Source organism: Pteropus alecto, unplaced genomic scaffold (assembly GCF_000325575.1).
Source record: "Pteropus alecto unplaced genomic scaffold, ASM32557v1 scaffold19, whole genome shotgun sequence".
In the NCBI taxonomy this organism is placed as follows: domain Eukaryota; kingdom Metazoa; phylum Chordata; class Mammalia; order Chiroptera; family Pteropodidae; genus Pteropus; species Pteropus alecto.
In genome coordinates this window covers 1343443-1368268 of record NW_006442490.1, presented here as the reverse complement: position 1 = coordinate 1368268, position 24826 = coordinate 1343443, and the positions used below count along the sequence as shown (strand labels likewise).

The following is a 24826-nucleotide window of genomic DNA, read 5'->3' as shown; positions in this document are numbered from 1 at the left end:
AGTGCTGGGAATGCCATGGCAGAGAGGCCAAGGGGTGCCTGGAGAAGTCACTGTCGATACTGGGCATGGTTCAGTAATAGCAATTAACCACACATGCATGCCCTCAACCACCCCTTCAATGGTTTGAGAAATAATGTTTTTAAACATATAGCTCTGATAGAGACTGAATGTTTGTATCACTCCAAAATTCATGTTAAAACATAATACACATCTATGGCCATGCTATCCTGAACAAGCCAGATCCCTCCTGATCTCGGAAGCTAAGCAGGGTAAGGTCTGGTTAGTACTTGGATGGGAGAACACCTAGGAAGAAGAGGTGCTGTAGGTGTAAAAAATAAAAAAATAAATAAATAAGGGATTGTAAACTGACAACGTCCTTGTAATCTGTGAGGTCAACCAAGGGGTTGCCTCGTCTAAAAAGAAAAATAAAACATAATGCCCAATGTGATAGCATTTGGAGGAGGGGCCTTTGGAATGTGATTAGATCATGAGGATAAAACCTTCAATGAATGGGATGAATGCCCTTAAAAGAGGCTCCAGAGGCCCTCATTAGACACTAGATCTGCTAGTGCCTTGATCTCGGACTTCCCCGCCTCCAGAACTGGAGAAATTATTTTCTGTTTAAGCTACTCAGTCTATGGTATTTTTGTTATAGCAGTCCAAACTAAGACAAGCTCCCTTTTCTCTCACTCTTCCTCAAATACCCTCAATACTTTTATTATGAAAGGAATATGTCTTTTTCCCCCCACTTCTCACCTCCCAATCTCACCCTTAATTCTCTGGGGATGAAAAACAGTGAAGTAAGGTTGCATGTAAATAAACCATGTTAAGTTGCATGTAAGTAAATGCTATCGAAATTTCCAAACATTAAAAACTGTAAGGAACATATGATCTTGAGATCTAATTTCCTCAGTCTATACCAGATTAGATGAAGTTCCCTGCAAATGTGGATAGACTAGTCCAGCTCAGCTCAATAGTAACTTACTAGATCAGGACTAGAACTCTGGTCTCCTGTGGTCCAGCTTGTGAACACTGACATTAGCCCTTAGAGAACTGCAAATTGGAAATTCGTGAGACCAAAATACTGCTAGACATGCTGCTTGCTGCCCCCATAGGCATTTTCCTCCAAGTTTTTAAAAATCAAAATACAATTTACATACCACACAATTCACCCATTTAAAATATACAATTCATTGGGTTTTAGTATATTCAGAGTTGTGAAAATAGTTGTGTAACCATCACCACTATCTAATTCCAGAACATTTCCATCATCCAAAAAGAAATTTCATACGTATTAGCAGTCATCATCACTCCCTCCCCTCCACCCACGAACACACAGCCCTAGGCAACCACTAATCTATTTTGTATCTCTATTGATTTGTCTATTTTAGACACTCATATTAAGGGATTCATACAACATGTAGTCCTTCTGTACTCCTTTTTTTCATGAAGTATAAAGTTTTCAACATTCCTCCACGTTGTAGCTAGCATGTATCAGTATGCCATTCCTCTTTATGCCTATATAATATTCTATTGTATGGATATACCATATTTTGTTTATCTATTCACCAGTTGGTGGACACTTGGGTTGTTTCCATCTTTTGGCAACTATGAATAATGCTGCTACGTACGAAAATGCTTAAGTTATATTATTTATTTTTTTATTTATATTTTGACGCTGAATACAAACATTGATAGGAAACCCTCTTTACAACAGTAAAACCTTAGTTAATGTCCAATTTATAGCTCATTTTGTTTCGGTTTTTTTTTTCCTTTTTCTTGTGCCCAAAGGGTTTACCTAGGAGTAGAATTGTTGGGTCGTATAGGCCAAAAAGTCTCTGTTGAACTTTTTGAGAATCTGCCACATACAGACATTTTAGAGTTAAAAATTCCATCTGACTGCTGTCAGATATAAGCTTAACACAAGTTACTGATCTCCACAAGCTGCTCTGGCCATGAGAACCAACGATGACATTTAAACTGGGAGTGACGACCAAAACAAAACGAACTCCAAAACATGGGTTTTAATTCCTCAAATAAGAAAACACATTTAAATTTAGTCACTACTTCCTGTTTTCATCCTAAAATTTAGGCAAGGCATTCTGAACTTCAATACACACACAATAATTGTAAAAGTGGAAATAGTAAATAAGAATCAGATACCCTTTTCTTTAGAAATATGAATGAATTACATCTTTCAGAAATGGTTAAAGGAATAATCAACTTTCTGGATCAGAAAACAAATTATCCTGAATGCTGCAAGTTATGAATGCTGCTGAAAATCTAAGACTATCCACTATTCCTAACAGAGCTATAAAAAAATGTGCTTCCTAGAATAACTAAGACATTTAAAACAGTCTCATCCATATCAAGGGATCCTACTAATACAAACATCATCAATTCATTTTAGGAGAATAACCTGGGAGGGTAAATACCATTATTGTCAAAGATGATGGGAGGTAGCAATTGGCCTTTCTGTGGAGGATCACAGAGCTTGTTGATTTATTTTCATTCTGAAAATTCTTTTTATTCATTACTCAGGCTGTTGGGCAGAGCATTTTCCCTGATCATGGCTTCAGAATTTTAGCCCTAAAGCCAAATAAATAACTTTTTACAACTTCCCCAAGTTTCTTTTTTATTAATGCTTTTATTCTATTCCAACTATAGTTTTGGTGGCTGCCTGTAGGCACACCCTGTGTTGTCCACCTAATTTTTAAAACTTCACCTTTTTTATCCCAATTTCATTAATCTTTTGCCATTCTGTTCTACTTATATCCCCACCAGCTATCTTTTCTTTTTCTAGTTACTCAATGAACATTTATTGGGTACCCAATATGTCAGGCATGGTGCCCAATGCTCAATGTAAAAAATAAGCACACTTTCTGCCCTCCAGGAGCTCAGAGTCTAGTATGGATTATTCCACCAACCCACCCCCTTCCATTTCCATTTGCATCCCAGTATGATGATAGCTTACCAAGCTTCCACGTCAAAACTCTAAGAGCCTGGTGAGTTTGAGATCTGGCTATCTTGACCTTTCCTGTCTCCAGGAGACCATCTGACCAACAGCTCTACCATACTCAAATTACTCAATTTTTATTCTGATGCTGGATATAAACATTGATTGGGATATTTCTTCAGAACAATAAAATCTTAGGAACCTCCACCCTCAGTTAATAAACCAAAGGTAGAAATATTTTATTTTCAGAAATCTTTCAAACCTACAGAATGTAATTTTTTTTCTTTACATTTTGGTAGAAAAGGAAACAGGCCTGTTAAAACCTGTAAATATGCACTGTTTTCTGCATTACTCATCCTTCCTAAATAATTGCAGCTGTTTCACATATTTTTTTTCTGCAAAAAGATGGAGCAACATCCTATAGTGGGTATTAGGTTGGAGGGCATACTTTTCAGACAGTAAGATCAGAAATGGCAAATGACTGAATAATGAAATGTTAATAAGCAATCCCTCAAAAGCAGGGCAGAAAAGATAAATTACAATATAGCAGGACATTCATCAACCCTCCAATTATTTACATGCTATCAGAGCAGCCTTCTCAAGTCCTTATCAGCTTCACGGATTTCAAGTCACAAGTATGTAATGAAAGCACGAATTAGGTATGCACTGAGATGATTCAAGTTTAAAAGAATTTCAGATCATAATATCAAGTTCCAAGACAAAAGCTCCAAAAGTTATCATTACATATAAGCACACACATGTTTTCAATGGTTCAGTTCAGTGGTTCCCAGCCTGCGGATCTTAAGAGATACTTCCAAAAGTCTATGGATTTATAGGTCTGCCAGGGACTTTTTGCACACTCAATATTGTCTCACTTACAGAATACACTAGTTTTCTCAGACTACAAAAGGATGGGATCCACTGCTGCCAACACGAAGCACTACTGTGCACGGGATCATCAGGGAATAGAACATAAGCCAGTTCATGAGACTGTGTAGGCAGAAAAAGTGGCAGGTAAACCTCAGTGAGCTGGTGCACTTAAGACAAATTATCAAAATGATTTATAAAAAGATAGTGAACATTTCTCACTTATTTACTCAGCAAATGGTCACCACAGATGACACAAAACCAATAATCTCTTGGGGCCAAAGAGAGAGTACAACATTACATAGCATCCTTTACAGAGCAATGATGAAAAAGATCAGAAATCTTGGTCCTCAGACTGACTCTGCCACAAAGAGGCTGTGGCTGGGTGATTTGGGACAAGTTTTCCCCTCTCTGGGTAAAATGACTTCTGATTTCCCTTGTGGCTCCAACGTTCATTAACTCCAACTGCTATAAGATAATCCCTAAGATCCTATGTTCCCATGATTCTGTTTCTCAGGGGCACCTAAGAGCGTCCTATGGGAGGGCAGGGCTGACCAATATCAGTCCCCAAATAAGCTCCTAGACTGGGTGTTCTGCCAGTAGCTATGCTTATTTTATTTACCTGAGGATTCTCAGTCACAGTACCTGGCTGAGTTGCTCTTAAAAAAATACTTGTTGGATGAATGTGAAGGCTGGAAAGGGCCTACAAAGCAACAGATCTAGACCAAACTTCTCATTTCTTAGTCAACTGAGGTCCTTAGAGGTTCTTAGGAAGCTCCTCTGATCATCTGTTTCCTTCTGCAGTGTTTTCTCTTTCCTAAGAGAATCAAAGGCAATTCCTACATTCTGCATTTAGTAGCGGGCCAGAGTAGTTGTATTTTTATAAATGACAAGATTAACATTATGTCTACTTCTGCAGGATGGTTCGGTTTGTACATTCCAGTCGTTGAATGCCTAAAGCAGGGAACCAGCAGTTTTTAGTCCATTATGTTTGTAGGGCTGGAAGCCTGCCAAAGCTAATTGGGAGTAGGGGGCATTTGTAGAGATAATAAACAGGGCCTCTTTGCAGACTTTTGCTTTGGAAGCCAATTTAAACTTCCACCATTGACAAACAGAATATGATTCCCATTCTATCAAAAAGTAAAGGACTGAAAAGCAATAAGAAAGTAAACAGTAATGAATGAAAGCAAAACATTCTTCCCATGGCCACTGCCAGACTCACCTAACCTCAGTGCAGGCCTAGCAGGACAGAGATGAGTCTATAGAAATAACTTCATAAATTATATTTAAGCAAAGCACTTACCTTTTGGGGAGGAGTCTCAGTTTCCCCTATCAAAATGAAGGTCTCGTGGGCTACTTTCAGTTCTAATGCACTATGTCTTTCTCTATTTAATTTTCCATTTAAAAGAATCCAGGGGAAATCACTTGAAATTGATTAAGGAATAAAATACTAAGCAGTATATCATAGCCACTGAAACAGAAACTCAGTAAGACTAGCATAACCTATTCACATTACCATAAAGGTCCGTACTTGAGGCCCTCTTACCATTAAGAGCAAGGGCACAGGGCGCCGTGAAAAGTATGATGAGATGGTCCAGAAACTTCTGGATACCACATCTGGACTTTATGAGCTAAGGTACTTTCAAAGCATGAGGGATCTATGGTTCCATCTTTGGTACTTGCCCTATTCTCCTACAATGGTCTCTCTGAACCAGATTGCTTAAGAAGCACTTATCAACTGCTATAAGATAATCCAGTTATCTCAACTTAGATATTCTACTGGTAACTTTTAACTGTCCTACTGACTAGTGCTCAAATAACTAATATTTATTACTATCAGTGAGGGCTGGACTGGGACCCCATCCTGGCCTAACTTAAAGCTTCACCAGAGGGGCCTTCCACTCAAGGTTCATTTAAAACACTGTCCTGGAAAGGGAGCTGACCCACCCTAGTGTCTCTGAAACTAAAAATAATCCTGCAGGTCTGTGGGCTGGCCAGCTCCAGCCAGGAGGAGCAAGTACCCGGCTTTCTTACCTCCCACTACACTTAGGCTGCACATTCTTTTCAAGAACTATCCACATTATGAATCTCATTATGCTTGGGGCAGAGGCTGGAGCTGAAGGCGCTTAGAAAGCCCTCTAAGTCCTCTCCTATTTTAGCAAGTGAGACCCAAGGCTGAGTGAGTGAATACATCTCCTGGAAGAAAGCAATTCACTTCTTTAACCCCAGAAGAGGATTTCTGTAGCCTTGTTAAGCCTCAGAAAATAGAAAAGGAACCCAAGGCACAGAGCGATTAATTAAGTGACTTACCCAAGATCATTCAGTATAGCCCAGGAATATCTCCTAGCTCCAAGTCCATTAAACCACATTCTATAATAATAAACACATAAATCTTATTACAAAACACCTAGTTCTACACTATTTGGGCATTATGGTGTTCCCTAAGCTGACAATATTTGATCACCAGGCACAAAACAATGATTCAGACTTGAGCCTATAGCACTGTAACCGGTTTAAAAACATGCACAAATAAAACAGAAAAGAGCATTTCTTTGATGCTCTTTGTTGCTCCCTGGGAAAGTTTCAAAAAGAATGAAAGATTTGCTTTATTGGTCATTTCAAAAACAAAAACACTGAAAGGCCCTGGAGGAATGCACTTGCATTTTTGGCATTCAACTTTCATGCAGAAGGTCTATGGAGGGAGGCAGATATTTGAGAGTTACTCCACAAAACTCCTGACTTTTACTGCATCTGCACATGTAGCCAAGGTAATGAGAAGTGATATTCATAATGATGCCCCTGAGGTGCCAGCAGAATCAGACTCAATACTATTCTGTGTGATTCTTTTTAGACATCAGTATATATGGCTTCCTTGCCTCTTTGACAAGTGCCCTTCCAACGTGTATGCAGAACCTGCTTAGCCAGGAGATCAACCTGATGGTGCCTCATTATTCAACCTTAGGCTAAGTTTTATCTAGCAAGGAATTTAAAGTTCACATAGGCTTTTTTTTTTTTCTGAAGCAAAACTATTTAAATCATTTTTAATTATCAAGTTCTTTTTGTGAATATACTGTTTCCTGTCCTTAGGGTGACCATAAATTATACTCCACACCAGGACACATTTGAGAGTGAAAGGAGGTGCTATTAACTATTATGTTGGGACAACAGGTGTGAACCTGGACTGTGCTGAGCAAACCAGAACAATGAGCCCCTCCCTTACTTATAATCTTTCAAGTATCTATTTTCCAAGATTAATTTGAATAAAAGAGTACAAAAAAACTGTATAACTATTAAACTCCATGCCATCTATCTTCCAACTGTGAATCATTTTGAAACAGTACTGTAGATTAATTGGATGTGCTATTTTCTTTTCCTGGCAGCGAGCGCAGGCTTAATCTCAATTACCTGGACAACCAATCCAGGCCCTTCAATAAGGATGCAAGAGTCTACGGCCATGCCACCCTGAACATGCCCGATCTCATCTGATCTCAGAAGCTAAGCAGGGTCGGGCCTGTTTAGTACTTGGATGGGAGACCACCTAGGAATACCAGGTGCTGTAGGCGATGGATGGATGGATGGATGGATGGATGGATGGATGGATGGATGGATGGATAGACAGATAGAGCAAGAGTCCTCCATGATATCTAGGAGACAGCAGCATACTTTACAGTATGCCAAATACCCGAACTGACTGTAGACCTCATTCTTTCCACCCTCCACACCAAAATCTAAGGAGATGTTTTCAATTCATAAAAGCACTGTTAATAAAACTAACCATCTTTCAACATGTTTTGTATTCTCATGACTTATCAGCTAAAAGATTTTGTTAATTCACTTACAGCTTTACTCTCTTAAGATTTTGAAGAGCATAGTATTTTTTCTACATAAGAAAATACTGAGAGAATAACTTCAATATAAAGTAATATATTAAGTGGGTGACACCTTTTATACTTTGACATAGCTTCGTGATTTTGCTCATATACCCAAGTGTAGATCCTACCTTATACACAGATGTATACGCGGAAGATGTCATACAATATCTTACAATAGGCAAAACCAGAAAATTAATTTTATCCTATTTACAACTAAATAATTTTATATGAAATTATATAAAACCACATCCTTTAATCCTCCCCAAAGCAAGCATGCAATTAGTTTAATCTTTATTAGTGCTATATATTTGCTTTCAATTCTGTTATTGCATTCCTTTATGCCATCAAGTGCTCTTTAAAAACGAGTATATCCGTTAACTTTGCCTCCTCAGATAAAGGTTATGACCCTTTTATACTCTATGGGGTTTTTAATCCTAGTTCCTATTTTTCTGATGTTTCCATTAAGGTATAGTTCTCACAGAAGTATTGTCACTTACATGAGATTACTAGAATCTGTCTTAAATGATATTAAACTTGTATCCATTAGATACTGTGAGCTAAGCAAATAAAATATAGTATTACAATGCAGTTGATAATGACATGAAAACCTAGTCAAGAATGTCAAAATATTTTTAAATGTTTCGCCTGTATGGTGAATTATAATGCAGTTACTCAATCCACAGTACTATTCTCTTCAAAATGAATTTAAACTAAACACCCCAGTATTTACAAGGCTTCCTTTCCAGGATAAATCTTTCTGCATATGATATGAACATTTAAATGAGGATTCTTGAACAGCAAGTAACTAGTTAGAGGTATAGTACTAGGCATTCAATTATCCTAAGGGAGTAGAGTGGGAGAGAGACAGAGGTCGAGAATAAGGGTTTAAATAACTCAGAAAATTGTTTAGTGACCTATGAAATATTCAATCCAGGAATCTGGAGTCAAGCACTCATAGCCCAGCTGTGACTAATATTACTATTAACAACCCACCAGTCAAAAGGCAGATTAAAATAATTAACACTCAACTTAATAAAAAAAAAGGCCAAATTACTCCCATATGATTGCTTTTAAAATAAGCAAGTTAAGTCAACTAGTTGAGTACTTAGTTAAAAATGAAAGTTGACAAGTTCAATTGAGTGGAGATGGGAGGTCAGGTCTCTTAAGCCAGGACACATGAAAATAAAATTTCAAAGTCAAGTGTCTTTTTAACAAATGCTTTAAAATGAAAGCAGAAGAGCTCCTCACAACCCACCCACATCACTCCAAAAATAAATTGTTATCCTGAGAATAGATGATATGCAATCTGAAGTTTTTGTTCACCTCAGCAGCCACAGCAGCAAAATCTGTCCCCAAAATTTTCTGGTAAAATCAACAATCTGTTTTGTCTTTTACTGTCAACCCAAAACAAAATATGGTTGGATGGGAGAGAAGAAGGAGGTAGTTATTTTGCAAGAGTTTGTTAAGAGTTCCGGGGTTATTTTATTTGATGGAGAAAAAACAATTTTCTAGAGAACCACTTGAAACTAAAAAGCTACATGTGGAACATCGGGAAAGTTCATTATTTTGGCTAATCTGCATCAATTGATAGTTCCTATACCTATGAAAGTTCTTCAGATTTCTTTTGTAAATTGGGAATTGTTTTTTCATACCTTCATTATTCCAGGAGGACAGTTACATCATCTCTACTTTTCAACTTGGATCACATTTTCAGACTTACAAAAAAATGCTTTAAATGCTCCAGTTGTAATAAGCCTTTTTCTCCTTGGATGTTCTTCAATCTCTAGAAGCCACTTACAGATTTAACCAATTTCTCTTCCAAGTACTGAATGACCACTAGCCCAATAACTATTTGAGGACCTAGTTCCACATTCAGAAAAATTCCACAGACTTTGCTAACCAAAGAGATATTCTTTTAAGACTATAGCTCTTGGGAGGGGGAAAAACAGCTCGAAGCAAAAAGGAAGTTTCAATTACTTTGTGAAGTGAAGCAGAAAAATTAAGTGAGATCCAAGCAAACTTTATTAGCTATGACAAGCAATCCTTAGTACTTTTATTTCATGAATGCTCTGAAATCTTTGCTAAAATATTTGAAAAAAAATCCTCAAACTATGGCATCCCAATATATTGTTGTGTGTCTGGATGTATGTGTATACACACATATGAAATTAATCTTTAAGCAAATTCCCATTCAGTGTGTTTTATGAGCACCATTAGGAAATTAAGAAAAGTCTTAAAAGCCTTCTTCCTGTTCAAATATAAACATAATTGGAAACTATGGCAAATTTAAAAACTGTTAATTAAAAGCCTACTTTAATCCTTGATTTTTAGGCCTAGACTGCCCTCAGTATCTCCTCTCTCAGAGTCTCTCATGGCCACTGGAACAAACAAGACTGAATATAACTACAAATTGCTAAGAAACAACTCGTATTCAGTTATATTCCTAAAGCAAATAAATAGGCAGTCCTTTGGATCACAGTGTTCATTATTTAAATTACTTTCAGTTCCAGGACTAAAAACTCTCACACACACATATATTACCACAAACTTCTGCTTTACTCAAATAACTAGTCTTTTGGGGGAAGTCAGCAGCCTCCCTGCTCCAAAGCTGACATATGATGTTTTGTAATCTAAACAAACTCATCAAATAAAAGCCTACAGCCATCAGTTCTAAGTATAAATGAAGCCACCTTTATACTCAAAGCTTTTCCTTAATGGGCATACCTTTTCTTTGACAGAAAAAAAAAATCATGCTTGAGTTGATTTCTCTTTTTCCAAATTGGTTAATATAAATACAAGAAATTTTAGGCAGTTATTTATACCAGTCTCTCATAGGGAGAGGCAATTAACTTACCTGACAAACTAAGACCCCAAGATAAGCAATTTACTTTCAAGAACATTCTAAAAGTCATTCTAAAATTGAGCCAAGGGCTGCAGGTGATTTCACAGAAATGAGTGCTATTCCTACACTAAATGAGCCCATTCATTCCTTCAACACCCAGCCCAAAGACCAAGCTGAGCCCCTGGCTCAACAGCTTTAAAGACGTTACATGAAATCCAAATTTTGCTTTTAAATTTGAGAAAGTCTTTTTGTTTTGTAAGGAGGCCCCGAGGGTATAAATTAAGGGTAATCATAACATGCTGGTGTTTATTTTCCAGAAAGAAATCTCCTGACCCCCTTTTAAAGATTAATGCATAGAGCCCTCTCTAGAGTCATCTGCACCTACTTGTGACCAAGGTCCCCACATCTAGTCAGTTCTAGGGTTACTCCTGACAACTACAACTCAGATGTTCACAAAGAAATCAGCAGAAAACATAGTTTCTCGTTCAATAAGAACATCTACTTACTAGTTCCTTCAGAATTCTTTGTTTTTAACATTTTCTGGAAATGATTAAAAATTGAGACACATCATAAAGGGGGAATGTGTTCGTTCTCTCTCTCTCTCTCTCTCTCTCACACACACACACACACACACACACACACATGCACACGCACACACATAATCCCCCCCCCCCAAAAAATTATAAGTTTTCCTAAATACCAAAATATAATAAGAGTTTTACTCCATTGCCACATGCTAGAGAAAAATGGCTATGGTCTCCATTTAAAGATAAAGAAACCACTATCCCTTCATCTTTCCTGAGGAAGACTTCATTATTTAAAAATCCTGGTTGCTGGCAGTTATATTTACAAAGTTAGATACTTTGTATCTCCTAAAATATTTTTCTGACCCTTTCTTTTACAATCTACAGTTACGTTTTTGGGGAGTCAAAAGTCGTATGCAGATTTTCGACTGTGAGGGGGCAGCACCCCTAACCCCCAAATTATTCAAGGGTTAACTGTACTTAAAAAGCTGCTCCTCAAGAAACGCAGATCCTAATTCTAGAAAAACGACTTAAAGGTCAAAGACACCAAGATATTTTGGTGCCATTCATTGTCCTAATGTGGAGTTTGTATTCTGGACTGTTAAAAATTCTGTATAAGAATTAACAATGATAACAATTTTTTAAAGGCTTGCTTCCCAGTTGTGTCATAGCTTAATGGGGCCTGAGGTTGAGAACAGTGAAAACTCTAAGTTTAACATAAAGCCAGTTTTCACTGATGGGGTTGACATCTTATTACAAACTCTCATGTCTACAGTGCACAATAGGGACAGTGCTTTTGGAGGAAAAGCCGTGCCAACTCCAAAGAGGATCCTCTTAAATTCAACTCATCAGTTGTTTTTTTTTTCTACCAGCCCACACTGTCTGCTCTTAGAAAAGTCCACCGGCCTTGGTAGCTGAAAGTAGAATGAAATGATAATTCCTCACTCCCCACCCCCATGACTCAGAGGTTAAGCTCAACTAATACTCAAAATTGCCAAACTGGAAGTTTTGCAAAAGCCTTTGATAAGGTCTCTGGTACAAATTAGGAGCATTTTAGGCATTTGCTTAAGAGCAAGCACATGTCTTATGAACTGCTGCAATTCATGCTTATCAGTTTTTAAAGGTTGCTGAAATATTTTAGATGGCAAGCTTTGATAGTTCAAAGTAATTGTCAATATTGTGTCCCTTAGCGTGTGGCTTTTAACATCCTATTGTTGGACAACTTTAGGACCAAATGACCCTTACAGGTTTCACTTTTGAATTTTTACCACTACCAGAGGAATGTGAACATGTGCTATACCTTAAAATGCCCTGAACTCTTTGAATATCCCCCATTAACATTTTATTAACTTTCTCAACTTCTACATGAGGCCCATTGTTACGGCAATCGAAGGAATTTGAGATAGAATCTCTACACTGCCACTTATTTTCTGACTGCACAACAGGCATGTACTGGATTGCAAGCAAGGAAAAGCATTCCTTACCAGATGTTCATCCTCAGATAAAGAAAAAAGAACTAAAAAGAACCACAGCAGCTATCTGGAATACTGGTTTCTATAGCATTAGAAAATAAATGTAACTATGTCCTCTAAATCTTTTTTTTTCTCTTAAAACAAACAGAGCATCGTGTTGTTTTCTCCTTGATAGGAACCAGATTCACAAGACAACAAAAGGTAGAGAGAAAAGCATACATTTCTGATTAGTACATGAAATGGGATACACCCAGAACAACCAGAATTTATTCTGATATCAGTTTTACATGCTCTTTTTAAAATGATTCTACAGTTGGCTTATTTACAAAATACACAACTGTCTATGGCCATGCCTGAACAAGCCCGATCCCATCCAATCTTGGAAGCTAAGCAGAGTCAGACCTGGTTAGTACTTGGATGGGAGACCACCTAGGAAGACCAGGTGCTGTAGGCATAAATTTTTTTTAAAAAATAAGGGATTGTAAGCTGACGAGGGCCTTGCAATCTATGAGTTCAACCAAGGGTTGCCTCCCCTAAAAAAAAAAAAGAAAAAAAAAAAAAAAAATACGCAACAGCATAGATGAGCTCAATTAGTTAACAGTGACAGGTATGTATCAAAAAACTAGGGTGATTTAATTCTCATTAATATCAGTGTATGAGTTCATTCATTCAGTGAACACTAAGCATCTACTATGCGGCAGACAGGCACTGGGCTTAGAGCTGGGGTTACAAAGACCTTGCCTTCAGGAAGTTTTCAATCGTAGGGTTTCCCATAACCTGGACTCAAGGCAAAGGATAAGTATCATCTGACAAAGATGAGGTTGCAAGACGTCAGACGTCAGAAAGGGAGTTCAGAGAGAGGTTTTCCAAAGTGCTGTTCTGGGATCTATAGAATATGAATGACATGCAGAGCACACTGATCTCCAAGTTTATCTGACTCTTAAGTAGTTAGTGACATGTTAAGGTAATGAAGGGAACAGGCAAAAATTAGTAAGGCCACTATCAAGGTAGGCAAGTGACCAGCCAAATGACTCCTTTTATCACAGGGAAGTGGCAATAGACTGGGCCCTCCAGACATCAATCTCTACACAGAAAGCAGATTAGTGGCTGCCTAGGGTTGTTAGAAAGACAGATGAGAGAAGACGGACTGCTAAAAGGTACAGGGTTTCTTCTGGGGTAACAAAAATGTTCTAAAATAGGCTGGTGATGGTTGCACGACTGAATATACTAAAACCATTGTACTGTACATTTTAACAGAGTGAGTTTTAAAGTATATGACTTATATCTCAACAAAGCTGGAAAAAAGACCTCAATCCATGATACTGCTGTGGCTGCAAGTGTTTGGCATCATGAGGAAGGATTAGAGAAACCAAAACAAACCCTCCCCCCACCTGCAAAGCCACCAATGGAAAAAGCAGCCTTACCCTTTATACAAAAGGGTAATTCACTTGTGCCTAGAATACCATATGCTATTCTAAAACTCATGAACACTACACCAAGAGACTTTCTGGAAAAGAGCAGCAAAAAAATGAAAGGAACAGAAAGAGAGAAGCCCAGTGGGAGAAACAGACTAAGGTGGAAGGTAGATGGGCGAGAAAGAAAAAGGAACTATGCAAAGCCGCAGAGTGAACCAAGAACTTTGAGTATGGAAACCTTCAAAAGCTAAAAAAGTATCTAATTGGCAGAAAAGCAACCTGTAGTCTGTTATACATGTTGAGAGGAAACAAGAGCTAGTCAGTCAATCTGACTCTGTAACCTTGAGAACAATTCAGTAATCCTTCTTGGGCTTCTACTTCCAGTCTTCAAACACAATGTGATTCCTAATTATGCTCAAATCCTCTCTCAGTAATCAAGCAGAGCCCTTAAAAAACCAAGAGTTCCTCATATCAGGGCTATCATATTCTGCTCCGAGTTTACAATACAGAAATTTACTAAGAAATTCATTCAACAGGCACGTGGATGACATATAAATGGATTAGCATTTCATACGAGGTATCAAAATCCTCCAAGTATCCATAGGGTTTTAAGAACTTGGCAAAAAAAAAAAAAAAAAAAAAAAAAAAAAAAAAAAAAAACAAACCTTTGACAAACCTTGTTGGTTTAGGCTGTAAAAACTCCCCAAGAACCTTCCAGTTTGTTATGAAATTGTTGCAGCCTAATAAGAAACTATATTTTTTGCTGCCTCATTGGCCAATATAGTCTAAAACAAGTAATATAAACACTTCCACTTCTGCATACTGCATAATTAAGCATATTCAAAGCTTCTGACAATTTCAGATCTCAAATTGTAAATATCATCTATCATGCATGACAAAGTATCTCACAGGATTAATACAATCATTGAAATCCTGCCAACATTTGTGTATTATGGGATTACAGAAACTGAACTACGCACCCCTGGTATGTGTATATGTAGCAGTCTAAAGCTTTTTGATTTGTTATGGGTCCTCAAGGAAGCAATTCAAATGGAAGCAGTGAACAGTAAAGTTCTCCCCAAATACAAAAAAAAAAACAAACAAACACAGAAACAAAAACAATAACAACAAATCTGGTAATAAGATGGATAGAGGCATTTTGTAGATTTACACCAAAGGGCAGAATATGGAAAATGTAAAAATCTGTCCACCTATTGTAATATAATCAGATTCCCAAAAATGATTTCTTCATAATCATGGAATAAACAGTATTTTTAAGGGTAAAATACACCAATACTAAAAAAGAAAGAAAGAAAGAAAGAAAGAAAGAAAGAAAGAAAGAAAGAAAGAAAGAAAGAAAGAAAGAAAGAGAAAGAAAGCAAGCAAGCTTAATAGAAAACCAGTTTACAGCTGAGATAATTTCCATTTCTTAAGAATATTAAACTGGAGAAACTACAAGTAGATATACATTCTTGAAAATGGTCCATTTGTACTTGGGAATACCATAGCCTTTGGGTGTTTAGCAATCCAATTTTCAAGCTCTATTCAGGAAAGCAAAGCCTCCCTTCTTTCTTCTTGCAGCCACTGAAAAGAATAACAAATGCTAACCTAGGAAAGCAAGTAATGGCTCTAAGTGGTGCAACTATTAAAAAACAAGCACCTAAATTTGAACTTTCCTTCATATTGTCCATTTGAACAGTCCTTAAAATATTTTATTGGTCCAGATACTGGTCTAATCCCCTCCGCATAGCTGCAGAATCACAAAAGTACACTAGGGGATTATGCCGTAGGGTTTGCAACAGTAAAAACTCGTTTAGGAAGGGAGAGAAGAATGTAAGTTGAAATAAGACAGAGAGAAGTGACCCCTCTTCAAATTTCCCAGCACAGCTTTGAGAGCTGTCCTATAGCCAAGTCTCCCCAGGGTTCTTCTAATCCTCAGCAGCCACAGAAGAGAGCCAGGATGAAACTTTTTTCTGAACAAAGAAAACTGAAAAGGGCCAAGTCTCAAAGTCACAGGCTCCCAGCTTGCCTCTGGATCAAAGCCAAGGAGCAGCCCGTGTGCTCAGGCCCATGGCCCTGCAGCTGATGCACAGACAGTAGGCTGGGGAGGGGTGGGCGGGCAGAGAGAAGCCACACATCTGACCCCAGGCTCTCTCCTGCTGCCCAGAAAAACCTCAACCTCCCTAGGGCAACAGGGCTGCTCACTCCAGTCCCCAGTTCTTGCCAATGGCATTTTGCATTCACCAGACTTCTGGCAATGAAATCTTCGTATCTGACAGGATAAGTATCCACAGACATGTGTTGGGCACAGTGTACGTGTGTGCAGCTTCAACTGACATAAGCATTCCTACTTCTATGATGGAATCTAACAAAAATATCGCCACAGAAGCAGACATCAAGGCTGAACAATCTCTTAGTGACAAATTATTGAAGATGTTAGTAGCTCAGGGTTTTCCCAGATTTAATATAGAATCAGTCCACACACAATACCAGGTTACTGAAAAGAGGTGCAGACAACAGAAAAGAACTCTGTGAAAATAACCTGTGACCCACATTGCCTCGACACTGTACACACTTGGTTTACAGCCTCTCCACTTGCGCTTTCGAGCTTGTTCTCTGGAAGTGTTCTTCAGCCCTTCATTGTTTGCTTTGGGCTGTCTCTTCCAGTTGGGGGGAGGAGGACTGACTATCTTAGCTTTTGTCTGAGCCTCACATGAGGTATTGACTGGGAGGCACCAGGCAAATGCCGGATGCCTGGAACCTATAAGTAGGAATATAAACAGTAGGGATGCTTTTTCTGGAAGGCCTTCAACCTGACAGCAAGTGGACAAGCAGAGCATAATGGTGTTTTGTTGTGCTTTCTTTTAACTCATAGATAGATCCATGTCTTTTAGGCTCCTGCCTTCCATCCCATCCCAGATTTTCCCTCCATTTCCCTTTAAAAGCTGCTAGCTTCTTTACTAGCAGGAGTACCTACCTGTAGGTTCCTGGAGACCCCGGGGATGGGAGACATTAGGGAAATAGAAAGGAAAACATACCCAAGGAAGCTAATCTACACCAGGATTCCTCCAACTATGGGATCGTGACCTCCAAAGGAACCAGAGAGAATTTCAAGGGAGTCAGAAGCCCGGAAGCCCAGAGCTCAAGACCTCCCAACATCTGTTGTCAGTGAGGGTGGAGCAGCCTTTTTAATAAAATTTCCTCTGCCACATCAGCACCAATATTTTTTTTCTAGCCCTTAGGTCTACACAACATCCTCCATCACATGACCTTATCTGCCTTTACTATCAGAATTATTGCCTCATTACATTGTCCTGTATTGTTCATTTCCCTTGGCAGCAAGGTGGAACTAAGAATTTAAATTTTAAGAGGAATTCTACCTATTTCCTGTCTTCACTGTCCTATCATGAACACCATCTATCAGTTGGAGCTTCAAAAAATATTTTATGATGCTAATATTAATAGTTAGCAACATGCATTTTTATGTGCCAGGCGCCATGTTAAGCACTATACTATCTATATTAGCTCCTTTGATCTTCACAACTCTCTGAGTTAGGTAAAGAACTATTATTTTACCCACTTTTACACATATGAACACTGGACAAGAATCACTTGTCCAACGGTCAAAGCTAATAAGTAGCAATAAGGCTCCAGAGCCCACACTATTGTTTTAATGTTTTAATGAAATACAATTCACTCATTTAAAGTGTGCCACACAATGGTTTATAGTATATTGACTTGTGTAACCATCACCACAACCAATAGAACATTTTTATTACCCACTCCCAAAAAAGAAACTCTTACTCATGACTCCTTAAGTCATAGGAAGCCACTGATCCTACTCCCTTCTCTCTATGGACTTGTCCATTCTAGACATTTCTTGAAATTGGAATCACACAATATGTGGTTCCAGACCTATGCTCTTAATCACTACCTGATACTGAGAAAGGAGGAGGTCCATTAACAAATATCAAACACCTGTTCTTTCCTCAAGCCAAAGTCATATTACCAACAACTTCCTCCAGCAACATGTGATACCCTGCAAAGTGCTTCTGTTGTTGGCTGGAGGTGAGACTTGGCACGGGCTTGCTAGAGCCTTTGGGGAATTATTAGGAGGCAGTATGGCCTACGAAAATGAGCACAGCCCCTAGAGTCAGAAAGACCTGTGTTCACCTCACACTTTGCCAGTGAGAATGCAAAATGGGGCCGCCACTGTGGAAAACGGCTTGACAGTTCCTCAAAAGGCTAAACAAAGAATTACCATATGACTCAGCAATTCCACTCCTAGATATAGATCCAAAAGAACTGATCTGCTTCAAATATAAAGAAATAATGCCACACACACACACACACACACATGTATGTATGTATATATACACACACACATTTGAAAACAGGTGTTCAGACAAAAAAATTGTATATGAATGTTCATACCAGCACTATTCACAATAGCAAAAATATGGAAACAACTCAAATGTCTATTAAATGACAAATGGATAAAAAAAATGCTATGTCCATACAATGCAATATTATTCAGCCATAAAAAGAATAAAGTACCAAGGACGGAAAAAAATGGCATAGATGATAGAGGCTCTGTTCATCCCTTTGGCGACCAAATCAAAGTTGTGACAGAAACAAGGAGCAAACAGCAAGGAAAGTCTCCTGGGATCTAGATGAACAGAAGCCCTACAACTAGGGAGAGAAATAATTAACCTGTGAAGGTAGAAGGTAAGAGGTGGCGAAGGCACAAGGCTGCCCAGTCCCCAGCAGCTGAGTAAGGCAGAGGCTGTGGCAGTGGCAGATGCCTCTTAAAGCAGCCATGTCAGCGAGTAGATTTTCGCGGTGATGGACCTGCTTGCTCTGAGTACCAGTGCTGGTTCGGCTGCACAGGGGGCACCAGGGACTTACAGAGGGACAATGACTTGTCAGAGCGAAGGCCAAGGTGAGGGCTTGCTCTGTACAGAAGTGCTGGTGGTATCAATTGTTCCTCTATTGAGCCCTCCCCGCTCTCAGTGTGCAGACTCAGCACAGCCATAGTAGAGACCTCATCAAACTGGATAACAGAGATCACTCCACTCAGAGGATTGCCTGAAACTCCACCTCCCCCAACTCACAGCCCCACCCAAGCCACATCAAGGTGCCCCTTGCTGAGCAGCGCCTATACTCACACTGGCAGCAGCTGACCCCAGTTTCTGGTGTGGTCTTTGAGGCAATTATAAGCACAGCATCTGTGTATTGCTTGCTGAATCTCAACAGGTGGCCCCGGAGGGGCACAGGCTGGGGGCTAAACTTGGCCTGCAGTGGAACCCCACTCAGGACTGTGCCACTGGACACCTACCACACAAAGCCATGCTAATAAGACCCGGAGAGTTAGGAGCTTTGCTTAGTACAAAGAAACAGACATGGAAAGGCAGCCAAAATGAGAAAAGAAGCAGAAACCATATGAGAGAACAGAACAGAGATCCAGAAATAATGGAGTCGAGCAATCTAATAGATGCAGAGTTCAAAACACTGGTTATAAAGATGCTCAATGAACTTAGGGGAAGTGTAGATGAATTTAGTGAGAACTTTAACAGAACTTTAAAACTCATATAAAAGTGGAAATAGAAATTATAAAAGGGAACCAGTCAGAAATGAAGAACACATTATCTGAAGAGTATATTAAATGGAATAAACAGAGTGAATAAAGAAGAAGATCAAACCACTAGGGACAATATTAAGGGTCCAAATACCCATCTGATCGGCATACTCAAAGAAAATCAAGGTGTTGAACAGCTGTTTGAGGAAATAATAATGGAAAACTTCCCTAACCTGGTGAAAGAAATGGAAATAAAACCTCAGGAAGCTCAGAGAATCCCCAAAAGCAGAGATCCAAAGAGGCCCACACCAAGATACATCATAATTAAAATGCCAAAGGTTGAGTATAAAGAAGGAATATTAAAAGCAGGAAGAGAAAAACAGATAGTTATCTATAAGGGAACACCCATAAGACTGGCAGCTAATTTCTCAAAAGAAACTATGCAGGATCGAAGGGGTTGGCAAAACATATTCGACATGATGTAGATACAAGATCTACAACCTACAATACTTTATCCAGCAAAGCTATCATTTAGAGTTGAAGGACAGATAAAGAGCTTCCCAGACAAAAATAAGCTAAAGGAATTTATCATCACCAAGCCAATATCATAAGAAATGTTGGAGGGACTTCTTTAAGAAGAAAAAAACATGTATCATAAACAGGAATAAAGAATGGTAACAACTACATTCCTATCAACAAGTATCTCAAATGGAAAAGAATTAAGTGCTCAAACCAAAAGATAGAATGGCTGAATGCATAAGAAAACAAGACCCCTACATATGCCCTCTACAAGAGACTCACTTCAGATTAAAAGACACACATAGAGTAAAAGGACATGGAAATAGATATTGCCTTGAGGGACCTAGAGGGTATTGCACTGAATGAAATAAGTCAGATAGAAAAAGACAAATATTGCATGATTTCACGCACATGTGGAATTTAAAGAACAAAATCAACAACAACAAAAGTGGAAATAAACTCATAGATACTGAGAATATTTAGAGTGATACTAGATGGGAGGGATGATGGGGGGAGAAAAAAAGGCAAAGGGATTAAGAGGTACAAATGGATAGTTGCAGAATAGACATGGAGATGTAGAGTGTAGCATGGGGAAGATGGTTAATAATGTTGTAATAAACATGTAAGGGGGCAAAGGGATACTAGATTCAGTAGGGTGATCACTTTGTGAGTTATGTGGATCTCTGATCACTATGCTATACAACTGAAACTGGTATATTATTGTATGCCAACTATAATTGAAAAGAAACTCATTGAAGTATACAATGTAAATATGAGCAACTAATTGTCTATTATATTTCAATAAAGATGGGGAAAAATAAAGAATAAAGTATCAATAGATGCACAATAGGGACAAACCTTGAAAATCTCATGTTAAGTGAAAGAAGTCAGACACAAAAGGTCAGATATTGTATGATTCCATATATACGAAATATCCAAAGTAGGCAAAATCCATGGAGACAGAAAGCAGATTAATGATTGCCATGGGCTGGAGTTTGTGGGAGTGAGGAGTGATAGCTTAATGGGTATAGGATTTTACTTTTGAGATGACGAAAAGTGTCAAGAATTAAGAGTGCTGATGATTGTACAATATTGTGAATGCACTAAATGCCACTGAATTGTACACTTTAAAATGATTAAAGTGATAAATGTTCTGTTATATGAAATTCACATCAATAAAAAAATGAAATAAAGAGTTCAATTTTTTTTTCTGGGTTCAAATTGCATCCCATTTGACCCTATGCAAGTCACACAGAGAAGTCACTTCTCTTAAGTAGAAAATGGGGGAGGAGGGAGTAATTTTACAATGTTTTGCAAGGATTAAATGGGTTAAGACATGAAAATCAGTGCTCGCACATAGGAAGTCCTTAGGTAAGAGAAGCAATAAGTGAGGCAAGGATCGAAACCACTGGCCTCACTCTCTAAGCAAAGATATCAACTCCTATTCTCCACCTGAACCAGTGACATCTCTGTAGACAACAGCATGGTCCTAAATAGCAAATGATAACAGAGAAATCTGGGGTTCCATGAAAACTGGACTGCTTTGACCTAGAAATCAAAGTCCTGAAAATCTTTTAAAAATGTCAGATCCTAACTCCAAAGACCCATTCCCAATCAAATCCGGCAGCCCTATAAATCTGATGTAGCCACTGAATGGCAAGAAGTTTTAAGGCTAAGGATCTATCTATCTCAGCCAGTCTACAGAAAAACCCAAAGCTTTCCAAGAATTACAGTGCCACTGAGTCCAAAGCATTTGTAGTGAGGGAGATTATAAGAAATTATACACACAGATCATTTGTATTTTGTGAAGAATCCCTCCCTCCAAACTGAAAATAAGGTATTTATTTCCTAGAACAGAAGGGAAGCATTTTGTTGTTGTTGTTGGAGCACTTGTCTATATATTTATATGCAATGTGAAGGTCTATTTTTAAAAATAAATTCCTCTCTAAGGTGTTGTTTTCTCTTTGAAACAAGTCTTTAACATGATCAAAAGTTTCCCCAGCAAGAGATGGATTTTGTAATCTATAAGGGGAAAAGTGCACAAAAAAAAAAAAAAAGAGACGCAGACACATCTGAAAACAGTCCTGTTAAGATCCATGCCAGAGGCTAGAACGAAGACCTGCTTCCAATCTGCTTCTAATTACTCTATGAAGACAGCCCACTTGAGGGCTCAAACATGCAGCCAGCCCTAGTTAAACTGGATTTAGGGAAGCCTTTGTGCCACTTCGCCCCGGCCGATGCTTCATCCACACCAACAATTCTGAGTAAGCAGTAGGTCTTAACCCAGTACTCCTCACTCAATATGAAATCAGAAGTCAACTCTTTGCATGCTAACTGGTCCTCCCAAGCAACACAAAAAGCCTCTGGTGGAGGGATGGACTGGTGATAAGAGCCTTGGCAGCACTCAGTGGCAGCACTTCTGAGCAGCACATACAAAGAAGGTCATATGTGAGCAGCTGTCATGAAGATAAAAGGACCCTAAACTCAAGAATGCAACAAAGGATATTAATTATAGTCTGCTATGCTACAATGCTTATTTTGAAAATGTGAATTTGTTCCACTGCAATTGATATATTAGGAAACAATGAGTATAATGTGAATGTCACATTTGCTTACTACTTATTGATTCTGTCTTCAAGAAACACTAGATAAAAGCAGAAAAGTACAACCAGCTGAAACAAACCATGTAGGAATACACAAAACACAAACACATACACACATACCACACATCCAGCAGCTCCCTTGGTTCACTGTGTTATGAGTCACGCCCATTCACACTTAGTATAACAATTTTCCCTCTGATTTCAGGTAACCTTCCTTCTACCACTTCATAACTCACAAGCTGCATCCCTTCTGACCCTCATGTCCGCAAGCAAATTTCAGGTGTTTTTAAAGGTAAAGTGACACATTTATTGTAGTATTTATATATTTCTTAACCACTTAGCATGTTCAAAACTGTGCTATTTCATTATGATCCTTACTTTTTAATGGGACACTGGCTAAGATTTTTAGTGTTGTGCCTTAACCACAATATTCCCATAAGGCCTGTGGTTTTACTGAATGATTCTGCATACCACAGTGATTTTCAGGAACAAGTTGTATAACAGAACTGACTGTACTTTCCTGCAAGGTCTGTACATTCAGTAGCTTAATTGGCAGTTGCACACTAGCTGATCACTAACTTTTTGCCCTTTCACCAAAATCCTGTTAATAAAAGTTAATCCTTCTTCAAGCCCAGTGGAACATATCCCAGGCTCGATCTGCTTTAAAACATATATATCTAAGTAGAATATGCATCTCTCATAGAATGAAAAAAAATATTAATAAGGCAACAACCTGATTAAAAAATGGGGCAAAGATCTGAACAGACATCTCACCAAAAAAGATATACAGACAGCAAATGAGCATGTGAAAAAAATGTTCCACATCGTATGTCATTGGGGAATTGCAAATTAAAACAGTGAGATACCACTACACACCTATTAAAATGGCTCAAATCCAAAACATTGACATCATCAAATGCTGGTGAGGATATGGAGCAACGGGAATTCTCATTCATTGCTGGTAGTAATACAAAATGACAAAGCCACTTGAGAAGACAGTTTGGAAGTCTCCTATAAACTAAACATAGTCATCATGTTCCTTGGTATTTATCCAAAAGAGGTAAAAACTTACCTCCACACAAAACCCTGCACATGGATGTCTATAGAAGTGTTATTCATAATTACTAAAACCTGGAAGCAGCCATTCTGTCCTCAGTAGGTGAATGGAGAAATTGTGGTACATTCAAATAATGGAATATTATTCAGCGCATAAAAATAAATAGCTATCAAGCCACAAAAAGACATGGAGGAAAAGTTAAATGCATATTACTAAGTGAAAGAAGTCCAACTGAAAAGGCACATACTATATGATTCCAACTCCATGACATTGCCTGGAAAAGGCAAAACTATAGTGACAGTAAAAAGATCAGTGGTTGCCAGGGGCTGGGGGAAGGGAGAAGTGAACAGGCAGAACACATAAGATTTTTAGGGTAGTGAAACAACTGTATGATACTATAATGGTGGGTATGTTGTTATACATTTGTCAAAACCCACAGAATGTACAGCAAGCACTAAGAGTAAACCCTAATGTAAATGATGGACTTTGGGTAATAATAATGTGTTCAGTGCAGGTTCATCAACTATAACAAATGTACCGCTCTTGTACATGAGGTTGATAATGGGGGAGAGTGTGTGTGTATGGGGAGGCAGAAGGTACATGGAAACTCTCTGTACTTTCTGCTCAAATTTGCTGTGAACCTAAAATTGCTCTACAAATAAAATCTATTAAAATATATTAAAGGTTGCTCTTAAATAAGTTAAAAACTCTTTCAAAAACATTTATGCTTATTATTGTGACAATGCAACATGAGAATTTTCTTCATAGAACTAAAATACACAAAGAATTGCACTTTAATGTGTCCAAATGAACCCATTACCCAGAGCAAATGGCCATGCACAAGATAAAAATGTAAAAGGCCTAATTGTGACACTTTGGGCTCCTTTCTAATAAAAAGGAGCCATACAATCTTTTTTGTTGTTGTTGTTTCTGAAAGGAACAGTGCTATCAATTTTTTCAAAGTTAATAATTCTCAAGGATCTCTGTCAAAGCTATGTCCTTCAGTTAAAGATGGGAGTGAGGCCATCCTCTGTTCTTAAATCTGCAGTGAATAAAGTCATTTATTTAAAAAAGAAGTTTTTTTGTTTGTTTGTTTCCCGAGGATCTCACACAGTACAAAC

General features: G+C 38.3%; 1 protein-coding gene, 1 non-coding gene and 2 pseudogenes across 2 annotated transcripts in view; 3 read left to right on the top strand and 1 right to left on the bottom strand.

The window, feature by feature from the left end:
- Positions 1-24826, bottom strand: part of GPC4 (glypican 4) — a 102712-nt gene that overhangs the window by 52972 nt on the left and 24914 nt on the right. The gene's annotated exons all lie outside the window — the stretch shown is intronic.
- On the top strand, positions 210-328 carry LOC112470920 (annotated as a pseudogene).
- On the top strand, positions 7268-7386 carry LOC112470914. Its single transcript, XR_003043076.1, has one exon. It is a non-coding gene; the product is annotated as a 5S ribosomal RNA (ribosomal RNA).
- Positions 12873-12987, top strand: LOC112470919 (annotated as a pseudogene).